At 41.1% G+C, this 21,611-nt stretch overlaps 1 protein-coding gene and 1 non-coding gene across 2 annotated transcripts in view; one reads left to right on the top strand and one right to left on the bottom strand.

Annotated features, from left to right (window-relative positions):
- Positions 1-21,611, bottom strand: part of CNTNAP2 (contactin associated protein 2) — a 1,198,489-nt gene that overhangs the window by 356,697 nt on the left and 820,181 nt on the right. The window lies entirely within an intron of this gene.
- Positions 18,712-18,853, top strand: LOC119940535. The gene has a single exon (XR_005455008.1). It is a non-coding gene; the product is annotated as a small nucleolar RNA SNORA7 (small nucleolar RNA).

The raw sequence follows: 21,611 nt of genomic DNA, 5'->3' as shown, positions 1-21,611 counted from the left end.
GCTCTCTGAGATGGGCATAATCAGGGGTAACTTCACCTCCAGTTACATTTTCCACTGAAGATGGCAGCCTTGATTACTCTTTCAGAAACCAGCTAATTGGCTGATAAATTGCTTCTGTCACATTCTTCAAAGAGGTTGCTGTTTTTAAATCCTGGGCTGATGATATTCATCTTCCTCTGAGTTTTATGCATCAAAATATAATGCCCAGAAAGAGCTTGCTTAAGAAACATTGAAAAAACTCCAATTTTATAACATCTATTTTTACCACGTTGCAGTTTCTTTGGTACTGCATGAATGCAATATTTATTGATAAGTTGACAAGAAACCTCTAAATTTATTAAATATGCTTTCACCACAGCAGTATTTGGTGTGATTTTAACTTTTGCTAAAATATACCAGGAAAATTGCGACATCTTGGAATTTGAAAAACACGAAATGTTGATTATGTGTTTTCCTTTTTTAAAGCATCTATTCACATGGAAAATTTTCAAGGTCTCTATATAGCAACTTGAGCTACTGCTTTGTCCTTTAGGTTAAATAATTTCAGTGTATTTGGATGCTCTTTTTATGGGTCCTGTCAGACCAAATTAGTAATTTTAAAGTAATTGGATGATATTTGGATGGCCAGAAAAAGCGCCAAGTAATGTCACTCTCATCGATACTACACAGTCCCTGTCCCACATAAGGTTCACAGTCTTAATCCCCATTTTAGAGATGAGGTAACTCTATCCCCTAGACCACGCTACTTCTTTTTGATCTATCTTTAAATCCACCTATAAGGCCACTGGGTTGACAGGACAGTATCTCCTTAGTGAGATCCTGTTCCTTCTGTGTAGTTTCCTGCTGCCTTATTAACCCTACTCTAGACTAAAACTTCATGTTTTTACATCAAAGCCCACCGTTCTCTGGCAACAGTACAGAGGGTTAAGCAAGAAAGCAAGAGGCATGTAGCACATAAATGATTTCAGATTAGTGTAACTGCATTAATAACACTTTATGGTACACTGTGATTCCTGACTTTCTTAGTTTGATTTTCTTCTTAGAATACTGTGGGTAGAAACAACATTTTTAAAACAAAGTTCCGGTTTCTTCTATACGAACTAAAAAAATGTTCTAATGAATACTTTCCTACTTTAATATTAGCTTCACATACTTTACTACGGAAACCTCCACACATGTAAATTAGGCCTAATTGGACTGATTCGTCAATCTATTATTCCGCAATTACAGACAAAATACAGTTCCTCTATGAGATTTATGGCTAAGGTTCTACTGTGTATGATGTGTGATAGAATTCAGACAGTGCTCATTTGCATATTCTAATTAGTGCCTTATTAATCTTAAATTTATAAGGAAATTAACCACATTTTAATCTCCTAAAATGAAAAATCTTATCCTTTCATTATATCCAGGCTTGATAAGGGTGATTTTTTAAAAAACAGTTTAGCTCCAGTTTTCTAAGCAAGTTTTTCAGTTTAACAGCTTTTCTCCTGACTCCATTCCCTCCATTATGCTGCATTTCCTCAGCATGGAACTCCTTTCCTCTCCACATCAGGCTGACCACAGCTCTCCCGACATTGCAATCCCTCCTAAAATTCCACCTCCCTCACCAAGGCTTCCCCAGTTGCTTTTCCAGCAACCTGAGGTTTATCATCCCTTCAGCCAATCCTGGTTTCTGTTTGATTTAACCCACTTTTCCTAATGACACTCTAGACTGTAAGCTCCTTGTGGGCAGGGACTGCACCTGCCAATTCTGTTGTATTGGACTTTCCCCAGATGCTTCACTGAACTCATCATCAAGTCTCCTAAACAATCATGGCTATCTAGAGAAGTAGCATGGACTAGTGAAGAGGGCACGTGCCTGAGAGTCAGAGGTCGTGGGTTCTAATCCCGGCTCTGCCACATGTCTGCTGTGTGACTTTGGGCAAGTCACTTAACTTCTCTGTGCCTCAGTTACCTCATCTGTAAAATGGGGATCAAGATTGTGAACCCCATGAGGGACATGAGGGTCCACTCTGATTACCTTTCATCTACCCCAGTACTTAGGACAGTGTTTGGCATGTAGTAAGTGTTTAACAAGTACCACAATTATCATTATTAGTATTATTATCATCATCATCATCATCTGTGTTCTCAATTATTTCTTCCAACCACTCAAAAGAAGCAGAGTGGCCCATTGGAGAGTGCACAGGACTGGAAGGCAGAAGGACCTGGGTTCTAAACTTGGCTCCGTCACTTGTCTGTTACTTCATTTCTCTGGGCCTTGGACACATTCAGCATTCACAGTGTTAAACAGAACGACAGCCAGGCAATGATAGACACATTGGCCAACTTATCAGTTATCCAGCAGAATCACATCAGCGATGTGGATACAGACATGGTTACAAACGCATTTACAAATTCTTCTGAATCCCATTAGAAAGGAAGAAGCAAACTTAGCTTATTTTATCAATCAATTAATGGTACTTTATTGAGGGCTTACTGTGAGCAAGAGCACTTTGCAAAGCCCTTGGAAGAGTACAAAAGAGTTGGTAGACATGATCCATGCCTACAAAGAGTTTACAGTCTAGAAGCAAGACAGATATTAATATAAACGATGTGTATGTCCGTAAGAGCCATGGGGCTGATTGGTGGGGTGAATATCAAGAGTTATCACGAAGGACTCTTGGAGGAGATGTGATTTTAATAAGGCTTTGATGGTAGGGAGAAGTAGGGGTCTGCTGTAAATAGAGGGAGTGGGAAGTTCCATGTCAGAGAGAGAGGATGTGGGCAAGGGGCTGGTGGAGAAAAATATCTGAGATTGAGGTGCAGTGACTAAGTTAGCATTAGAGGAGTGAAATGTGTGTCCTGGGTTGTAGTAGAAAATCAGAGGTATGGTAAGGAGGAGGCAAGATGATTGAGTCCTACAGTAAGGAGTTTCTGTTTGATTTAACCCACTTTTCCTAATGACACTCTAGACTGTAAGCTCCTTGTGGGCAGGGACTGCACCTGCCAATTCTGTTGTATTGGACTTTCCCCAGATGCTTAGTTCAGTGCTCTGCACACAATAATGTTCAATATATACCACTGATTGACTGATTGACACTGTCCCCCTCTTCTCTCTAGCACATTTTAGCCATAATAAATACTTCTGGATATGGCAGGCTGTGAGTTGCCACCACACAGTTAAATGGTTGTACCTAAATGGAGCCGTTATTTTTGAAAACTCTTTTTCCAATTCCATATTGTCCTCAAAGTGAAACTTCAGTCTAGCTCACTGAACTCATCATCAATCAAAAGTTTTCGGGCCAGATCTTCCAACTCCGACTTTCTAAAATGGAATCATCACAGTGTCCTACAATCTCATTTCTGATTTGGCCCCTAGGCCTGCTAAAGAATGAACACGAATCTAAATAGCAATGTTCCAGAGAAGCTTGACAAACCATTTCCTGAAAGAGTGCGATGATCCAGGAACTGAAATTCCTGATGGCAAAACCAAAAGATCTTCACTGTATTTCTGAAAACATTTATTTCCCTAATTGTGTTTTCTAGCAATCCTCTTCCTTAAACCTCTCAGATAATAGATGATATTGTAAGGTGTCACACCAAGTTATCACAGTTACACATCATTCTGCATTTTACAGTGTGACTGATAAGAACCCTAAATCCCTGCTCTGCCAGTTGTCAGCTGTGTGACTTTGGGCATGTCACTTAACTTCTCTGTGCCTCAGTTACCTCATCTGTAAAATGGGGATTAAGGCTGTGAGCCCCCCGTGGGACAACCTGATCACCTTGTAACCTCCCCAGTGCTTAGAACAATGCTTTGCACATAGTAAGTATAGTAACTGATATGTTCCAAAACAATGAATAACATGGTACTGTTAAAAGAGGATGCACCATAGAATTCCTTTGAAAAGTTCACAACTCACTGTGCTACTTTTTTTAAAAAAAAGTTTGGAAATTTATTTTTATAAAAACATTTCTATCAAATTGTGATTTCCATCAAATGCAGGTACTTGATCCAGGATGTTTGTTGATAGTTTTCAGCTCCTTTAATTCCTCCTATGAAATTGTTTGACCCAGCTATAATTTTGAACTTTTCAATGGATTCACTTCACTTTGCAGATTGATATTTCCCTTTTCCCTGCTAGCAAAATCTATGTGTTTATAATTGCTCTTTAAATCTCATAAACCCAAATAACATATGACTGTTTACAAAGACCTAATTAGCACACTTACCTAAATATGCTTTCATGCTTTTAAAACATTAAAATTAAAATGCAAAATTATGGGTATAAGAGAACTAAGGGAAAACAATTTCAACCAAACTGCCTGCAGACATCTGATTCCCCTTTCTGTCTCATCTCTTTTCAGCCCTTTCTCAGTTGAAGAATACGGTGAATAAGGATGGCATGGTGGATCCCTTAGAGGTCTACACTGTACATACATTCATTTTCAACTAGAAGACAGGTAAATCGATCAATCATTTATTGAGTGGTTACTGTCAGTTAATTGTATTCACTGAGTGTTACTGTGTGCACAACACTTCACTAAGTGCTTGGGAGAATACACTATAACAATAAACAGACACATTTTCTGCCCACAATGAGTTTATAGTCTAGAGTCTTCCTGTGTGCTGAGCAGTGTGCTTAAGTGGTAGGGAGAGAACAGCAGAACAGAGTTGGGAGACAAAAAGGAGGAGATGAAAAAAAAATCATGAAATCTGTTGACTCAGTCCTACAGAGACTGGGTCAACCACACTGGATTACTGGTGGAACACAAGCAACTCTTAGGTATATGCATAGCATAATTCTTCTGTGTCCGAGGGATTAGCCATCAATCGGGAAAATTGGACTGTGGTACGCCCTGGAAAACCCCTCTCAGGATGGCACCTGGTGAGTTTCCAGTACTCTACCAGTTTCGGCTAAGGGAGGGAGAGTAAGCAGAGCCATTTCTCTTCCATTCCTAGCTTGGGCAGTGGCAGTTTCTCTGTATTCTCCCAAGCGCTTAATACAGTGTTCCTGAACAAAGTAAATCCTCGATAAATATAATTGATTAAAAACACTTGCAAGGGAGAGGGTGAAAGGCAGAGGAGGGTTAGGGTTGAAAGAGGGGAGAAACCTCTCCTTACTCGTTCATTCAATCATATTTATTGAGCGCTTACTGTGTGCTGAACACTGTTCTAAGTGCTTGGGACAGAATAACAATAAATAGACTCATTCCGTGCCCACATGAGCTTACTGTCCTCACTGACTTGGGACACTCAAACATTTGGAAATAAAGCAGAAGTGGTGGGGAAACTGGTGCCATATCTAGCAATTCTGTTATATTGTACTTTTCCAAGCACTTACTCCAGTGCTCTGTACACAGTATATCTTAAACAAATGCCAATGATTGATATGAATATTTACTAAGACCTTTATTTCTAGACTTTCTTGTTTTAATCAAAGGTTGGCCTTTAGATGCTCACTGCTGCACACAATTTCACTCTAAATGCCTAAGGAGTGGTTTACGTCATATTTTGAACCACAGCATTTTGTATTAAGGGGTTTGATTTGGACATTAAATTCGATACCAGAGAATGCAGAGTGGAAGTGCGGATTTGAAAAATTCATGTGTTTCTTTTACAGAAATTACAGTTAAAATGTTTAAGGCCGTGGATCTGTTGGATACCCCTAAAAAGACTAGCAAGAGATTGGTACCCAAAATGTTCCCTTGCTCGACCAAGGGAAATGAGATTCAGTGTGACTGGCAGAAGGAACAATTCTCACTTTGAACAGTGGCAAAAAGAAAGGTAATACTCCAAAGGGCATAGGGGAAGCCATTTCACTTGAATTTGATGCTCAGCTCAATATTACCTGTCCTGGCTGCAATAATACCTTAATAATTACTGAAAGTGCTGGCAGATAAATATGAAAGACAGCTTGAATTATTTCCTGGAGACCACATTCAGGTAAACACTCAAAAATCACAGTGAGAAAGAAAGAGGCAATTCACAGCTCCCCTGAAATGAATCAACATTGCAAGCTTTTAAGAGAATTAGATGATCATTTTTGTTCTCAAAAAGATTTGTCAGTAGGGAAAATATCCCCTAAATTGAGGACCAATAATCAGCTGTGACATATGTGATTAGTTTCCTACACAGATTCAGGGCTACCAAAGAAGACATTTTTAGATAATTACCTGGATCCTCTGTCTATTTTAAAATGTAATCTAAACGTATTTTCCTTCTCTGTCTCCCCTAATTCTCTATTGATCATAGTTTCAAAAAAAATCAGGAACGTATTTGGGATTTCAATTTATACGGAAGAGTCTACATAAAATTGCCTAGTAAACTATCCAAATTCTTGCCAAAAGAATAAAAGGTCTCTTTATAAGGAGACTCTCAAACATCCTATCTTTTCATTGCCTAAAGGCTAAAATAATTTCAAAGAAAAACTCTAGCAATAGCAGTTGGCAAATGAAGTGATTTGTAAATCTTACTTAAGCTGCAATTTTCTTGCACCAAAACAAAGAACAAAAAGCTCTCCAAGGTAAGGTGAGACGATAAATGCTTCTGTTTTGTATTCACCGAGTGCCGGGCCCTGCTTTCCAAAGCTCCTGCAAAGAACAGTTTGCGTCATTCCACCGAGCATTGGGAAATACCATCAAAATCTCATTCCCCTACACTATGACTGAAACGGCACCGTTGTTCGGAATTTGGAAAAGTGGTTCTTCCAGCTAGAAAGAAGAGAGGTGGAAGGACAGCCTATGGATAAGAGGGTTTCCACTAGATTGTAAACTCCTCAAAGGCAGGGATTGTGTCTACTGTGGTACTCTCCCAAACGCTAAATGCAGTGTTCTGCATAGAGTAAGCAGTCGATAAATCCAGCTGATTCACTGAGTGTGGTCAACATCTATCTACATTTGTGGATATCTGTAGATAACTACATGTAGATAGGTAAATTGCATAGCTATCTTGGCTTCTAAAACTAGTACTACTATGTAATTTGTTAGGTATTTTCCTTGGCTGTTGTGTATCACCACTCAAAATTACTCTCAGAAATCAAATTTTTAATTCCTCCAGTAGGCCAAAATTTTCTTTTTTCTTTTCATTAAACTTATTAAAGCTGCTTGTGTGATGCCCATTATTAAGCTTTGAAAGGGAGCAGGCAACCCTTTGGAGAAACTTGAGCCGGGAAGTGGGAAAAAAAGCCTTAAAAATGAAATGTACCCATGTCGAAAAGGTAATTTTCAACTCATTTCTATTATGCAAGTCATAAAGAAGAGTTAGTCTGCAATCAGCGTTTACTGAATTTCTTAAGCTCATCTGATATTTCACAAAGCTACAATAAATTTTTGTTTGCTTTAAACCATATAAACCAACTATTGCCACCTATAGTACTTTCCGTCACTGATGCATATAACTAGCTACCAGGCAAAAAGAAGAGAAAAACACTTCGTAAAAACACACAAATCTTCAAAAACAATTTAAACGGTAAAATTCTTTTACAGTCAATCTGCATAAAAGACAAAATCCAGTCCTGGGCAGCAGTGCAGAATTCTGGTCCCTCTAAAATGAGGAATCTATCCATCAATGGTACTTATTGAGCGCTAAATCAGTGCAGCACACTGTACTAAGCACATGGGAGAGTACAACACAACAGAATTGGTAGACACCCTGTCCTCCAGGCCCACAGTGAATATCTGTGCTTTGGGGCTGAAGGTGGGGTGAATATCAAGTGCTGAAGTGGTACAGATCCAATGTACAGATGGCACAGAACACAGAGGGAGTCGGGGAATGTGGGCTTAAGTAGGGAAGGCCTCTTGGAGGAAATATGTCCTTACAAAGGCTTTGAAGGTGGGGAGATGGTGGTCTGGAATATATGGAGGGGGAGGGAGTTCCAGGCCAGAGGGAAAATGTGGGAAAGAGGTCGGTGGCAAAGTAGAATGCAGATTAATAAGACTAAGGCATTTGTTAAGCATTTACTTAACAATGTAAGTAAATGGAAGGGAGTGGAGGAACAGATATGAAAATAATAATAATAATTATGATGATGATTATGGTATTTGCTGAGCACTTACTATGCCAGGAACTGTTTTATGAGCCAGGGTGGATAACAGCAAATCAGGTTGGACACAGTTTCTATCCCACGGAGGGATCGCAGTCTCAATCACCATTTCACAGATGAGGTAACCATGGCCCAGAGAAGAGAAGTGACTTACCCAAGGTCACATAGCAGACAAGTAGCAGAGCCAGGATTAGAACCCATGCTGAATCCCAGGCCCGTGCTCTTATGGACATAAGTACTGTGGGGCTGAGGGGGCAGTAGGAGTGGTTGGTTTCATGTGTGTAACCTAGCATCAGGTCATTCTTTCCATTCCCCGTCTTTCCTTCTTTCACCCCTGCTCTACCCCAGCGGGCCCCCGAGCCAGAAGTCTAATTACATGCTGAGGTAGTCTGGCCCTTATGGTTAACCAGGCAGTTAATCAGGTAGAGCTAGAAATGGCCATCAATTTCAGTTGCTTCATTGATTCCACATCTTTGCACTGTTTGCCTTCTCCATTAAATTTTTATAATTTAATTTTCATCTCCGTTGATTCCCATAATATATACACGTTCTACCAATACACTGTTGGACCAAACACTGCTAGCTGATTTTTGGTGCAAGCACAAAGGAAAAATGGAAATTTAGAAAACATTGTATTGGAGGAACCAATTGGCTTTTGATTCCATAGAAAAACTGTGCAGCTAAGTAGAAACCCACTCTTGAAAAGAACCAATTGATAAGAGACCACTAAAGTGAAACATACCACCCTGAAGGATAAAGGAAATAATTCTGACAGAATCCAGACAAACTGGGAAAATATCTATGAAAGCTGAGTAGAGAAGAAAATAAAGTTGCTTAAATTATCACTGCTATAAGCATTTTTTAAATAAAACAAAAACATTTTAAGATATACACTGTCATATTTTGGATTTTAGCTTTCCACTGTCATAGAAAAGACTAAACCCCACAAACAATGAGGTGCTAGAATGCCGTCTGGTTCACCGCTATCAAAGCAGTCCTAATCACATCACGACTTCTCTGCCTGGGACGTTCAAAGAATTGCGCTATAGCGAACTGAAAGGACATGGTCGGAAGCTAAAACTTGCAAAACATAATGCAGCAAAACCTCAAATTATGACAGCAGTACACTGTTGAAAACAGCAGCACAGAGTAATGGCATATGTGCTTAGTACAGCGTTCTACACACACAACACAGTCAAATACGGGGTGACGACTGGAATACAGGCTTCAGAAAGACTGGACTACCATCATCATTTTCACCAACAGCATTTATTGACCACCCACTGACTGAAGAGGATTATAATCTGTCCCTGAGAAACATTCAATGAAAGCAAGACATGAACCCAGCCCCGAGAGAAGCTTACGTACATTCAAATGGCAGAGAAAAGGAGGCATGAATGAGAAGCAGCATGGCCTCATAGATAGAACATGGCCCTGACAGTCAGAAGGACCTACATTCTAATCTCAGTTCCACCTTTTGTTTGCTGTGTGACTTTGGGCAAGTCACTTCACTTACCGGTGCTTCAGTTCCCTAATCTGTAAAATGGGGATTAAGACTGTGAGCCCCATGTGGGACATGGACTGTGTCCAACCTGATTAGCTTGTATCTACCCCAGAGCTTGATACAGTTCCTGGAACATAATAATAACAATAATAATAATAATAATAGTAATAATAATAATTAAAGGGAGGACTGTATTTGTATCCACGGCTGAGACTTGAACAGTGCAAATACAGTCCAATCTGTGAGGTAGTTATCTAGCTCTGGGATGCTCAAGACTCCTCACTTCAGTTCCAGGTGTTACAGTGGGAATTGGCTTTACTGGGCCTTCTCGGAGGATTCTGGGCCTGACTGCTTCTTAAAAGTTAGCAGAAAGGTGATAAAGAGCAGGGCTGACAAAACTGAGCCAGTTGACAGAAATCATGATGGAACTGGGAATAATAAGAGAGGCTGAAGGACCACAATGAGAATGATGAGAAGGGTAATTGTTGGCAAGAATCAGTAGAAAGACCAGAAATGGCAGAGATTTTTCTGATGACAAATTGCCCTTGAAAACAACCCAATCCAAAGGTCTCCTATATATCTTCCTTATTTCGGATTCTGTTCCTCAAACCACTTGTTAATAATAAATTAGATGAAGTTTTGTGATAAAACAGGAAATTATCACAGGCATGATATGTTCAGCAATTGTTTACACCCAGCCTTGCACACTAGAATGATTCCTCTGATTTACTGAGCCTTGCCCAGAACTGAAGGTCATTTTGCAAATTTTGGTTTTTCACAACACGTTCTCAAAAACAGAAACAAACCAAACAAAATGATCAACATCCTTTATATGTTACCCAAGAAGGCAAAAATAATTCCTAGGGTAAACAAGTGGGGATAAATATTTTGGGGAAAATGTAATACACATTATGTTACCTTTCTATTTTAAATTGTATTAGACTCTTACCACCCCAAATGGACAGTCTAAATAACATGTACGGGATAGAATCTAGTATTTTGAAGGGAAAAAAATGGAACAAGCATCTGAGTGTAAATGAGTGAGTGTTGCTGGTAAAAGAAGGAAGATTCAACAGCGCCTTAGAAATGGGTGCAGTTCTGTTGCAAGGCAAACGCCCACTATGGAATTCTGTGCCTTTCTCCTCTTCATTTTACTCAGAATCAAAGGATAAAGGTCCCTTTTCTGCCTTCTGACTAGAGTTCTCAAATCCACAATCTAGACTCAAAAGCATATCCACAGCTTTCTCTGGATTGACACTACTTAGTTTGTACTGGTCTAAGCCCCCACATCACCTAGTGCTTTTGTTTAACTAGAAATGTGGGGCCAATGTCTTAAGAGCTGGGCTTCTCCACCGAAGTCATCACCTGGGATATGGTGAATTTCAGGGTGACTAGGAGAGAAATTGAAGGACTTTAAATTGAGAAAAATCAGGGAACCAAAAAAAAATACAAAGCAAAGACTTTAATAATAAGCAGAACCTCTGATTCACCCCCTCCAAAGTTCATTATTTTGAGTAATAACCACCCAACATTTCAGGGTTGTGTGAACTACTAAACATTTCAGGAACTAAACATTTCAGGAAGTGGTAGAGGATTTTGCAGACTTCCTAGGCTCAATTTTGGTTGTAGGAAAGTATCTATGATGGTATACTTATACCAGACCAGTCACCAGACCAAGCAGAAGACCCGTGGATTCCCCTAATGAATTCCTAATCAAACCACCGTATTACACGCTGTATGCAGAACACTCTATGAAGCACTTGAGAAAGTACAATATAACAGAGAAGGCAGACATTCCCTGATGGGGTTTAAGTGCTTTCTACGTGCCAAGCACTATCCTAGATATGACATAACATTGTGGCCCGGGGATGTGTCTGTTTATTGCTATATTGTACTCTCCCAAACAGTACAGTGCTCTGCACACAGTAAGCACTCAATAAATATGGGCTGAATGAGTGAATGAACTCATATCAGATGCAGTGCCTGTCCCACATGGGGCTCACAGTCGAAGAGGGATATGATCGCCTCAGGGAATGTTTTAAGACACAAAAGAGCTTATCAAGAAATCATAAGAGAAGCAGCATGGCCTAGTGGAATGAGCACGGGCTTGGGAATCAGAGAACCTGGGTTCTAATCCTGACTCTGCCAAACGCGCGCTGCGTGACTTTGGACAAGTCACAACTTAGATTGGGACCCTCCTGCGGGACAGGGACTGTGTCCCAACTAATTCACTTGTATCTACCCCAGTGCTTAGAACCGGGTTTGACACACAGTAAGTGCTTAAAAAATACCATCAAATAACCCCCAAAAAACAAACGGCTAGTGCTGGCTCCAGGATCCAGTGGCCAGACGTGTGTTTGAGTCGGGATTGGAAAGGTTGTTATTATTAACAATAATAATAATAATGATATTTGTTAAGCACTTACTATGTGCCAGGCACTGTACTAAGTGCTGGGGTGGTTACAAGCAAATAGGATTGGACACAGTCCCTGTCCCATGTAGGGCTCATAGTCTCAATCTCCATTCTACAGATGAGGTAAATGAGGCACAGAGAAGTAAAGTGAGTTGCCCAAGGTCACACAGCAGACAAGTGGTTGAGCTGTGATTAGAACTCATGACCTTCTGACTCTCAGGCCCGTGCTCTAACCACTATGCCACGCTGCTCCTTGTTCTACCTTGCAGGGAGGGTCCTGGCCTGGTCAGACTGGTTCCCCATTTTGAAAACTCCTGAAGAAGAAGGAAAGTTAGTTCCATTGATCCATCTCAGACAATTGGCTGATGATAAAAACATAATATTCACTCAGCACTTAGTATGTACTACACACTATCCTAAGCACTGGGATAGATACAAGATAATCAGGTTGGACACAGTCTCCACGGAGCTCACCATCTAAAGGGAGAGGGAGAATGGGCATTTGATCTCCATTTTACTGATGAGGAAACAGATACAGAGAAGTTGAGTGACTTGCCCAGTGTCACACAGCAGACAAGTGGTGAAGTGAGGATTAGCACTCAGGTCCCCTCACTCCCAGACCCGTGGTCTTTAGACTAGGCCTATTGTGGGATTCCTCAAAATGCAATCCAACTTGGTCCAGGTTCAGTTCCCTTCAGAGGCGCATGCAATCTGGGGTAGTGCTCTGTCTTACCATAGAGAAGACACCAGTTTGCCTAATCATGAGCCCATGAAAAGATCAAGGGCAGAAAGTCTAGGGAAGCTAAACTATGTGGAGGCTCTCCACTTTCCTTCTACTAGTGAAAAGGAAAATTGTATCCCTGGAGGCCCCTGAATTCCTCTTAAGATATAGTCAGAGCTGGAAAGGGATGCATAACATATACTGGCCAGAATCTGAAAATTGTTAATTACCCACTTCTTCCCTTGGGCATTAGAACACTTTTTTTCCCTGCCATTTACTCTCACATGAACACCTATTTATCTTTGCAAGAATCTCCCGGGAGAAAACGTCAATGCCTGGCAAAATGGGTCACTCAGAGAACAGTGAAACCAAGCGGAGAATATGCCAAATGGGAATTTCCCAGCATTACCAGGAGATGGCACGAATACACTAAGCAATCATCCTACTTCTAATCTGATTCTACGGCAATAACCTCCATGACTCATTTATCCTCCGTGCCCAAAGCTGAGGCTGCACAATACTTTAATATCTCTGGGATCTTCAATAGAATAAATAAATCACTCCTACTGATTGGCTTATATATTAGCTTGTAAGTCATTTGTAAGCAAAAAGGGCTATGTAATTACATATAACAAGATAATTATGGGGGAATGATTGTTGGATTTCAAATTAGGACACCTGCATATAGTGGCTCCGATATTTCACATTTACACCCTCAAATGAAAATGCAAAGTTTCAATTGATTTAATCTAGCTCTATGAGTGGACCGGGACGGCTGTGGTCCCAGGAGATGAATAAGCCACTAAGTAGAGGCGGTGAAGAGATCCAGGGAGGTCTGGCGGACACAAAGGGCAGATGCTCTTCCCTCTAACCCATTTCTTAGCTCATGCCCTCTCGGCAGCTTCATTAAAAACAAACCCGACTCGGAAGCAATTGTCTGGATTCCAGGCCACTCTGTTCAGAACCCGAAAAATTATTACATTACTTAAAAACAAAACAAGCAACAGCAGCATGAATTTCTGGAGTCACGGCCAAATCCTTTCCATTCATTTGTTTTAGTTAGGGTCTGCCAACAAAATGAAAGGCTGTGCCATCAACCTAGCAGACCTGGGATGATTGAATCCCGAAACCAAAGCTCTGAAAGGCTACTCTCAAGGTAAGAAATGCTCTTTAGTCATTGCACCCATATGAAGATTGCCATCTGGCTCCTGATGGTGCCAGTCGTTTCTGCAAAAATAAGACCCTGAGGGATGTTAGACCTGATGTTCTGGTCTAATTCTAATTTGGATAATTATATCTTGCTTAGCTTAATTTCTCAGGCAGTCGCAAGCGAATTTTCTGCCTAGCCTCCCTGTTTTCATTTTAGCTTCTATTCTCAACCACTGCATCGGGCTACTGTGCAAAGTTAAATCACCTCCGGATTCTCCACCAGATGTAGGGGGGGCATTTTCATCAGTGGGTCAAATGACTTTTGAAAATGCTAGGACTTCATCCTCGTGACTGTTGTGGCAGAGCAGCAGAATATTGTGCTTGATCAAGATAGGCGAAATGTTGCTTCTAGGCAAAACGTACTTCTTGGGAAAAGCCCACACCTCTGACAATATTTTTGTCGCTATGTCAAACCTTTGGGTCATAGCCCCCAAAATCACTTGCAAGAGTAATTTCCATTGATGAGACTGGTTCAAGTCTGATAAATTTCCCAACGTTACATAGCAGATCTTCAGGCGTCTACCAATGAATAGCATTTATTGAGCACTACTGTCGCAAGCCCCCAGTTCGTACCAACCAGGACCTTTCTGGACTGGGCGAGCCTCGGTGAAGTCAAACCACCCCTCTGATCACCAAGGTTACTGTGGAAAGTTTTTTACTTAGTTTTACCAATGTGCAAGGGAGTGACACATACACACACTCAAGGGTCCGATACCAGTCTGCTGGTCAAGGGAGCCCATTCTGCCAATGCTTCCTCTTTCTGCTTTCAAGTCCTGCTCTCCTGCGGCTTGCTTCTTCAGTGCTTCAGCTTGCCTTCCGTGTGTGCCTCCTCGTGATTGAAAACGAGCGCCTTTTATCTGCCTCAGGCTTTGCATCTCTTTGTGGCAGTCACTGATCGGTCCAGAACCGTTACTGGGTAGAACAGGGAGAGAAAGCCATTCCTCCCTCCATGATCCGCCCCTAAAGGCCAGCAATCACCTGTCTCAGGTAGAGCCCATCAGTGCCTTCACCGCTCTCTTCCTTGCTGTTCGTGGGATCACAAATAGTCACTAATGAGGCAGCTTGTTGTGGGCTCATCACAACTACTTTGTGCAGAGCACTGTACTGCATGCTTTGGGAGAATACAATACGATAAACACTGCACTAAGCGCTTTGGAGAGTACAACAATAAACACATTCCCTGCTCACAATGAGCTTACAGTCTAGTTATTATCCTATGATAACTATCCATGTTTGTATTTATATAAGGCTTTTCCTCCTAGGCATGTGTCATTCTTCTGTGAGGCGGAACAACAGTTACCATTATTCTGTGGGAACAGGAATATTGTCATTGGTCTCCAAGTGGCAGCCACACAAATTCAAAATAGCCTGAAGTGATTTGTACGATTTAGTTTCCCAAGGACAAACAGTGCTTGGCACGAAGTAGAAGGTTCTACAATTAGAACCTGTAATTCCTTTTCAAATCTCTCCTTTATTTCTTAAAATTAGCTTCCAAATGGAGGCTCTTGTCAGACACTCTAGGGAAGCCACTAGCATAGAAATTCACACACATTCTGTTTCTCCCTGGGGGAATCAGTCACCTGAGTAGAAAAATGCCTCGAGCATCCAACTACCCATGTATACGGCAAACTAAAGTGGACACCCAGCAGACAATGGTATAGAGAATGAGGCATCATTATTAATATTTGCAGCCACCAAGAAAACACTTGCTTTCCGTGATTTTATTTTTCCACTTCATTTGGGTTCCTGTGTTGATCTTAATAAGGAATCTCTTAGAGGAAAAAATGGCATAATGCAAATTTGTATGGGGTGATTATTACGTTACATCACCTCATTAGGCACCATCCTGGTATGTCTCATGAATTCCTTAAAAAAAATAAAATCTCTTTCCACTCTCTCCTCTCTTTCTTCGAGGGGAAATTTGTGAACAATCGACAGCACATGTCAGTATTGTTATTTTCACCCTATTCCCACCATTATTGTTGTTTCAACACTTCTGCATCAGCTATGCCTCTGAGTGCAAGAAGTTTAGATGGGTGAAAGGAGAAAAGGACAAGTAGAGGGAGGAAAGGAGAAGTCAAGAAAGGTGTCTTTGCAGATATCATAGGCCTACAGAAACCAATGATTGCAAATCCTCTTATTGTAAAGCCGATATAAAGGCCCTATTGATACCAGACTAAAAATCTTTTACAACAATAAAATTAATCATACTTGTTAAATTTAAGCTTTTTTCCTTGTAAGTTCACATTTTCAGCCTCTATAAATTTGCCGACTAAAATCAAGATCAAAAATAAGTCTGCATTATTGCAGATGAGGAGTAATGGTATTTAGTGTGTTTCAGAGCACATTTAACTTAACATGCTGGTTGTATAGCAGTACTCAACCATCACACTGAGGCTGGTTCTGGAATATATCGTAAGTCACTGAATGTAAGTGTAGGGGAAGAGCCTAGGCCTGGGAGTTGGAAGGATCTGGGTTCTAATCCCAGCTCTGTCACTTGTCTGCTGTGTGACTTTGGGCAAGTCACTTCACTTCTCTGTGCCTCAGTTCCCTCTTCTGTAAAATGGGGACTAAGAATGTGAAGCCCAGGTGGAGCATGGACTGTGCCCATCCTGATTACCTCGTATGTATCCCTGCGCTTAGCACAGTGCCTAGCAAATGGTTCAGTGCTTATTAATACCGTAAAACAAACAAAAAAAAGAGACTGCCACATTTTCCAGGAACTCAAACTGGCAGCCTTGTTGAAAGTGCCTCTGTACAAATATCCTCTATACGGTAAATATATCCTACATATGAGTGGAGGGAGGCTGAGGCCTGTTTTTTGATCAGTGGAAAAAGCATTTAGCCTGGAACTCAGGAGACCTGGTTCTAACCCTACTTTCACCCCCACCAGTATTAAAGTACTGAAACCAACATACGCCATTGAAGCCTTACACTTCTGGGAAAGTCAACTCAATGCCTTGGGGCCATCACGACACTCCAAAGACCACAAAGGTCACCGACAAATGGGAGAAGGTATCATCTGGATTGGCAGTACAGGTTGGCAGGGGGGTATTGGGCAAAAAGGCTCAGGCATTGAAAGGTCATTGGCTGTTCAAGGGAAAACCCATAGTTTTTGCTTAGTCTAACCTTCCCTCTTGCAACTGTGTTGGCACAACTATCTTCTAGCCGTGTGATACTGGGGTAACTGACGAGGCCTATATAGGTTAACATCTACAAGCCAGCACCTCTCCTAGAAAAATACAAAACTGTTCACTCGGCAACAATGCCGGCCATATAAAGTATACTCTTTGAAAAATGGAACATCTCGAATGAGCTATAATTTCAATGTTTGATCTTTTCTTAGGGAAGATTAATAGAAGAGAGGTTCCATGTTTGGAAACACCATGAAAGATTTAGTTTAGAAAAAACATGAGGACAAAGAGCAAGGGATAAATCAAAAGAAAAGACAGTAATAATTCTCTCCTAAAATGTTTTGTATTATCCTTCCTCTGTGATTTCTCTCAGACAGAATAGAAATGTTCTTGAACATGACATACTTAAATCTAAAGGTCACAGTTTATTCCAGCCACAAAGAAGCAAAACGACACTAACTTTCAAAGCATACAAAACCACAGCAAAAGCATTTACAAACTTCACACCTTTTCCTTCTAACTTTGTTTTGGTACTGGAAAACAGAATACATTGCAAACCCATATATGCACCCTGGAAAACAAAAGGGAATTCAACAACTGATGGTATTTACTGAGCACTTACGGTGTGTGAAGCACTGTACTAAATGCTTAGGAGATCACAATTCAGAGTTGGTAGATGCATTCCTTCCCCACCAAGAGTTTACATTTCTATGAATATTAATAATAATAATAATGATGATACTTGTTAAGTGCTTATGATGTGCCAATCACTGTTCTAAAACCTGGGGTAGATAGACGGTAATCAGGTTGAACATTGTCCCTGTCCCTCTCAGGGCTGACATTCTTAATCCCCATTTTAGAGATGAGGGAACTGAGGCCCAGAGAAGTGAAGTGACTTGCCCAAGGTCACACAGCAGACATATGGCAGAACTGGGATTAGAACCCATGATCTTTTGACTTCCAGGACCATTTCTATCCACTAAGGCATGCTGCTTCTCAGATGTTAACATTACTATGATATTACGTTACTATTGTCAAGTGTTTATTATGTGTCAACCACTGTTCTTGCACCCCGGTACAAGTTAATCAGGATGGACACAGTCCCCACCTCCACGTGGGGCTCAGAGTATAAGTAGGATGGAGAAACAGGTATTGAGGCACAGAGGAAGTGATATGCCCAAGATGACACAGCAAGCAACTGGAAAATGCGGAATTAGAAACCTTGGTCCACTGACTCGTGCTCTTTCCACGAGGCCATGTTGCTTCTACAGCTAGATTTGAGCAATTGAAATTATTTAAAGACAGCTTCCTACTCCAACTCAACGAGCAGGATATTTCAGATATGTTTTGTTTTTAGCCAGTAAAGACCTCTCACCTGCCTTTGCCAATAATAAAAAGAGATTTTGCCAGACCAGAGCTGCCTTTGACCCTTTAGGGCCAAAATGTTCTTCCCTCAATCCTGCTGATTCTCCTAAGAAGGAAAATAGGCTCTCTAGTAATTCACTGCCAAGGTTTCTTTCTATAGCAATGCAACAGCATGGATCTTGCTACAAAACAAACTCATCCCTGCCAGTTTTATTACACAAATAGCACATTCAAATAATTCAACCATTTATCAATGAATGTGTATCCAGCGTATTATCTCTGACAGTCATCATTGTCATCATCATTAGTATTTATTGTGCATTTACTATGTGCACCCCCTCGCAGGGTCACATCTGGAGAGTTTCCAGTACTCTACCAGTCTCGGCTACGGGCGGGGGGGAGAGTCAAGTAGAGGCCTACCCATTCCATTCCTAGCTTGGCCAGTAGCTAGCAAGTGGAAGGCAATCTGCTACAAGCCAAAATTCATGATGCTGGGCAGCAGTCGCATGGGAGAGAGTCGAGGGCAGAGACTCGAATTTACTGCGCGGAAGGCGGCAATGGTAAACCATTTCCGTATTTTCACCAAGAAAACTCTATGGATACACTACCAGAATGATTGCAGATGGACAGCGGGGCGTTCTGGGAGAGGCGTGTCCATGGTGTCGCTATGGGTCGGAAGCGACTCAATCAATCAATCAATCATATTTATTGAGCGCTTACTATGTGCAGAGCACTGTATTAAGTGCTTGGGAAGTACAAATTGGCAACAAATAGAGACAGTCCCTACCCAACAGTGGGCTCACAGTCTAAAAGGGGGAGACAGAGAACAAAACCAAACATACTAACAAAATAAAATAAATAGAATAGATATGTACAAGTAAAATAAATAGAGTAATAAATATGTACAAACATATATACATATATACAGGTATATACAGGTATACTCGATGGCATAAGACAAGACTATGTTCACAGCACTCTGCTAAGCACTTGGGAGAGAGCAATACAACAGATTTGGCAGACACATTCCCTGCCCCAAAACTAGCTTATAGTCTAGTGGACTTCTGTCCTGTATTGCAGTACATCCTGATTCCAGAAAGCCAATCCTTTCTTAAATGTATTTTACAAGTGGTAAAAGTAGAAAGGTAGCAATGATAAGAAATGAATTTTCAAGTAAATCACTCAGTAAGCACAGCATAAAAAACCAAAGTTTGTAGAAAAGACATAGTACTACACTAGGAGTTAACCCAAGTTGCATGTCAGACACTGCTGCTTGTGAGTCCTGGCCGTTCGCCTCTGGACTTAAAAATAAGTTAAAAAATAAATGAGTAACTTGAAACGGACAAATGTTGGACACAGTCCCTGTCCCATGTGGGGCTCACAGTCTCAATCCCCATTTTACAGATGAAGTAACTGAGGCACAGAGAAGTGAAGTGACTTGCCCAAGGTCATACAGCAAACAAGTGGCGGAGTCAGAATTAGAACTCATGACCTTCTGACTCCCAAGCCTGTGCTCTATCCACTATACCATGCTACTTCTCTACCTTCCCTAACACTGGCTCAGTGGAAAGAGCCTGGGCTTGGGAGTCAGAGGTCGTGAGTTCTAATCCTGGCTCCACCACTTGTCTGCTGTTTACTCTTGGGCAAGTCACTTCACTTCCCTGTACCTCTGTTACCTCATCTGTTAAATGGGGATTAAGACTGTGAGCCCCTTGTGGGACAACCTGATTACCTTGTATCTACCCCAGCGCTTAGAACAGTGCATGGCACATAGTAAACACTTTACAAATGCCATAATTATTATTATTATTATTATCAATAAAAGGGTTATCAAAAATAATTTATAAGCCTTGTGAACGATATATATACATAATGCATATATAGACAGCTATATGTATACAATATATTCTATATCTACATATATATGTGTACATACAAATAATAGCATTGTCCATTGAACTCCAAGAAGATATCACTAATGCTGAAATGCACCTCTTGGGGAAATTGGGCAGGGCAGTTGCATAGGCCAGTATGGGACCCACAGTCCTGACTGTACTGTGCACACACAAAACCCTTTGCTGTACTATTTCATATGTATTCACTGGCCGGTGCTGTTTCATTTTCCTCACTGTGTCACAATCCTTACATTATTTCATATGTATTCAGTGGCCGGTGATGTTTCATTTGCCTCACTGTCACAATCCTTACAGAGGCTATGCTTGAAATAAGTCACTCCTTTCTTCATTTGACTGTGCCATGCTGGTCTACCAGAGGCAACTCACTTCCAGTTTCCAGCTAGGTTGGCCATATGTTTGTATCCATAAAAACCATCTGTTGTTCTTGCAATTTAGGTAAGTTCACTAAATGTATGTATTTTGGTGAACACGAAAGTTGTTCAATATGAACTGAGGCTGAGCCCCACCACATACTGAGGGGAAATCAAGCTGAGGCATGTTTCCTTGTGGATGAGGAGAAAAACCTGCCCATAGTTGTTCCCAATGGAAGGCTCATGAGAGGGAGAAGGATTTTTTTTTTCAGGTTATTAAGGGTCTCATTCAACATAGTCCTCCAATGTGTGCGACAGACATGTGAACAGCTGTTCGAGTTTATATTGGCTGGCTGTTCCCTTCTCACCAGACAACTAAATTGCCAGGCTCTTTTTTGAGAATATTATGTGAGCGTACATTGAATTAAGGGGGTTAATGATTATATTAAGATAGAAGAGAAAACAGGCATGCAATGTCTTCCTGAGCTCAAAAATGACAAATGTGAAGCTGTCACTTTCACGAAGTTAAAGCCACCGTGATGAGAGCCACAATCCAGAAAGGGAGGCAGAGACAAAGCACCCACCCATGTGTAGCACGGGGCATCACGCTCTATCAGTGAAATGCCGCTGACAATCAGCCTGATTGCCTCAGAGAGGAGTCTGAAACTGCCATGCCCTCAACGCTTCAACATTCCCACCTCCTGTGCTGCAGTGGCAGAAGGGATTACAGAGAAATCTCAGCTCTGCCCCTTCAGGGGATCGGGACAGCTATCTTTAGTGCTTTCTCATTACTCTCACCTTGTTCACTAAGGAGTCAGGAAGCAAGACTACCTTGTTATTTCAGGAAATAGAAGGGGGAAGAAATAATGGGACAGGCCCTGATTATGCAATGGAGAAACCAAGGGGGCACTTTAAATCCTCTATCTCTGAGGTGACGCAGTCACTGGCCACTCTAATGCTTTAGCTGTT

The sequence above is a fragment of the Tachyglossus aculeatus genome, chromosome 18, assembly GCF_015852505.1.
Source record: "Tachyglossus aculeatus isolate mTacAcu1 chromosome 18, mTacAcu1.pri, whole genome shotgun sequence".
In the NCBI taxonomy this organism is placed as follows: domain Eukaryota; kingdom Metazoa; phylum Chordata; class Mammalia; order Monotremata; family Tachyglossidae; genus Tachyglossus; species Tachyglossus aculeatus.
This window is presented reverse-complemented; position numbering and strand designations above follow the sequence as displayed.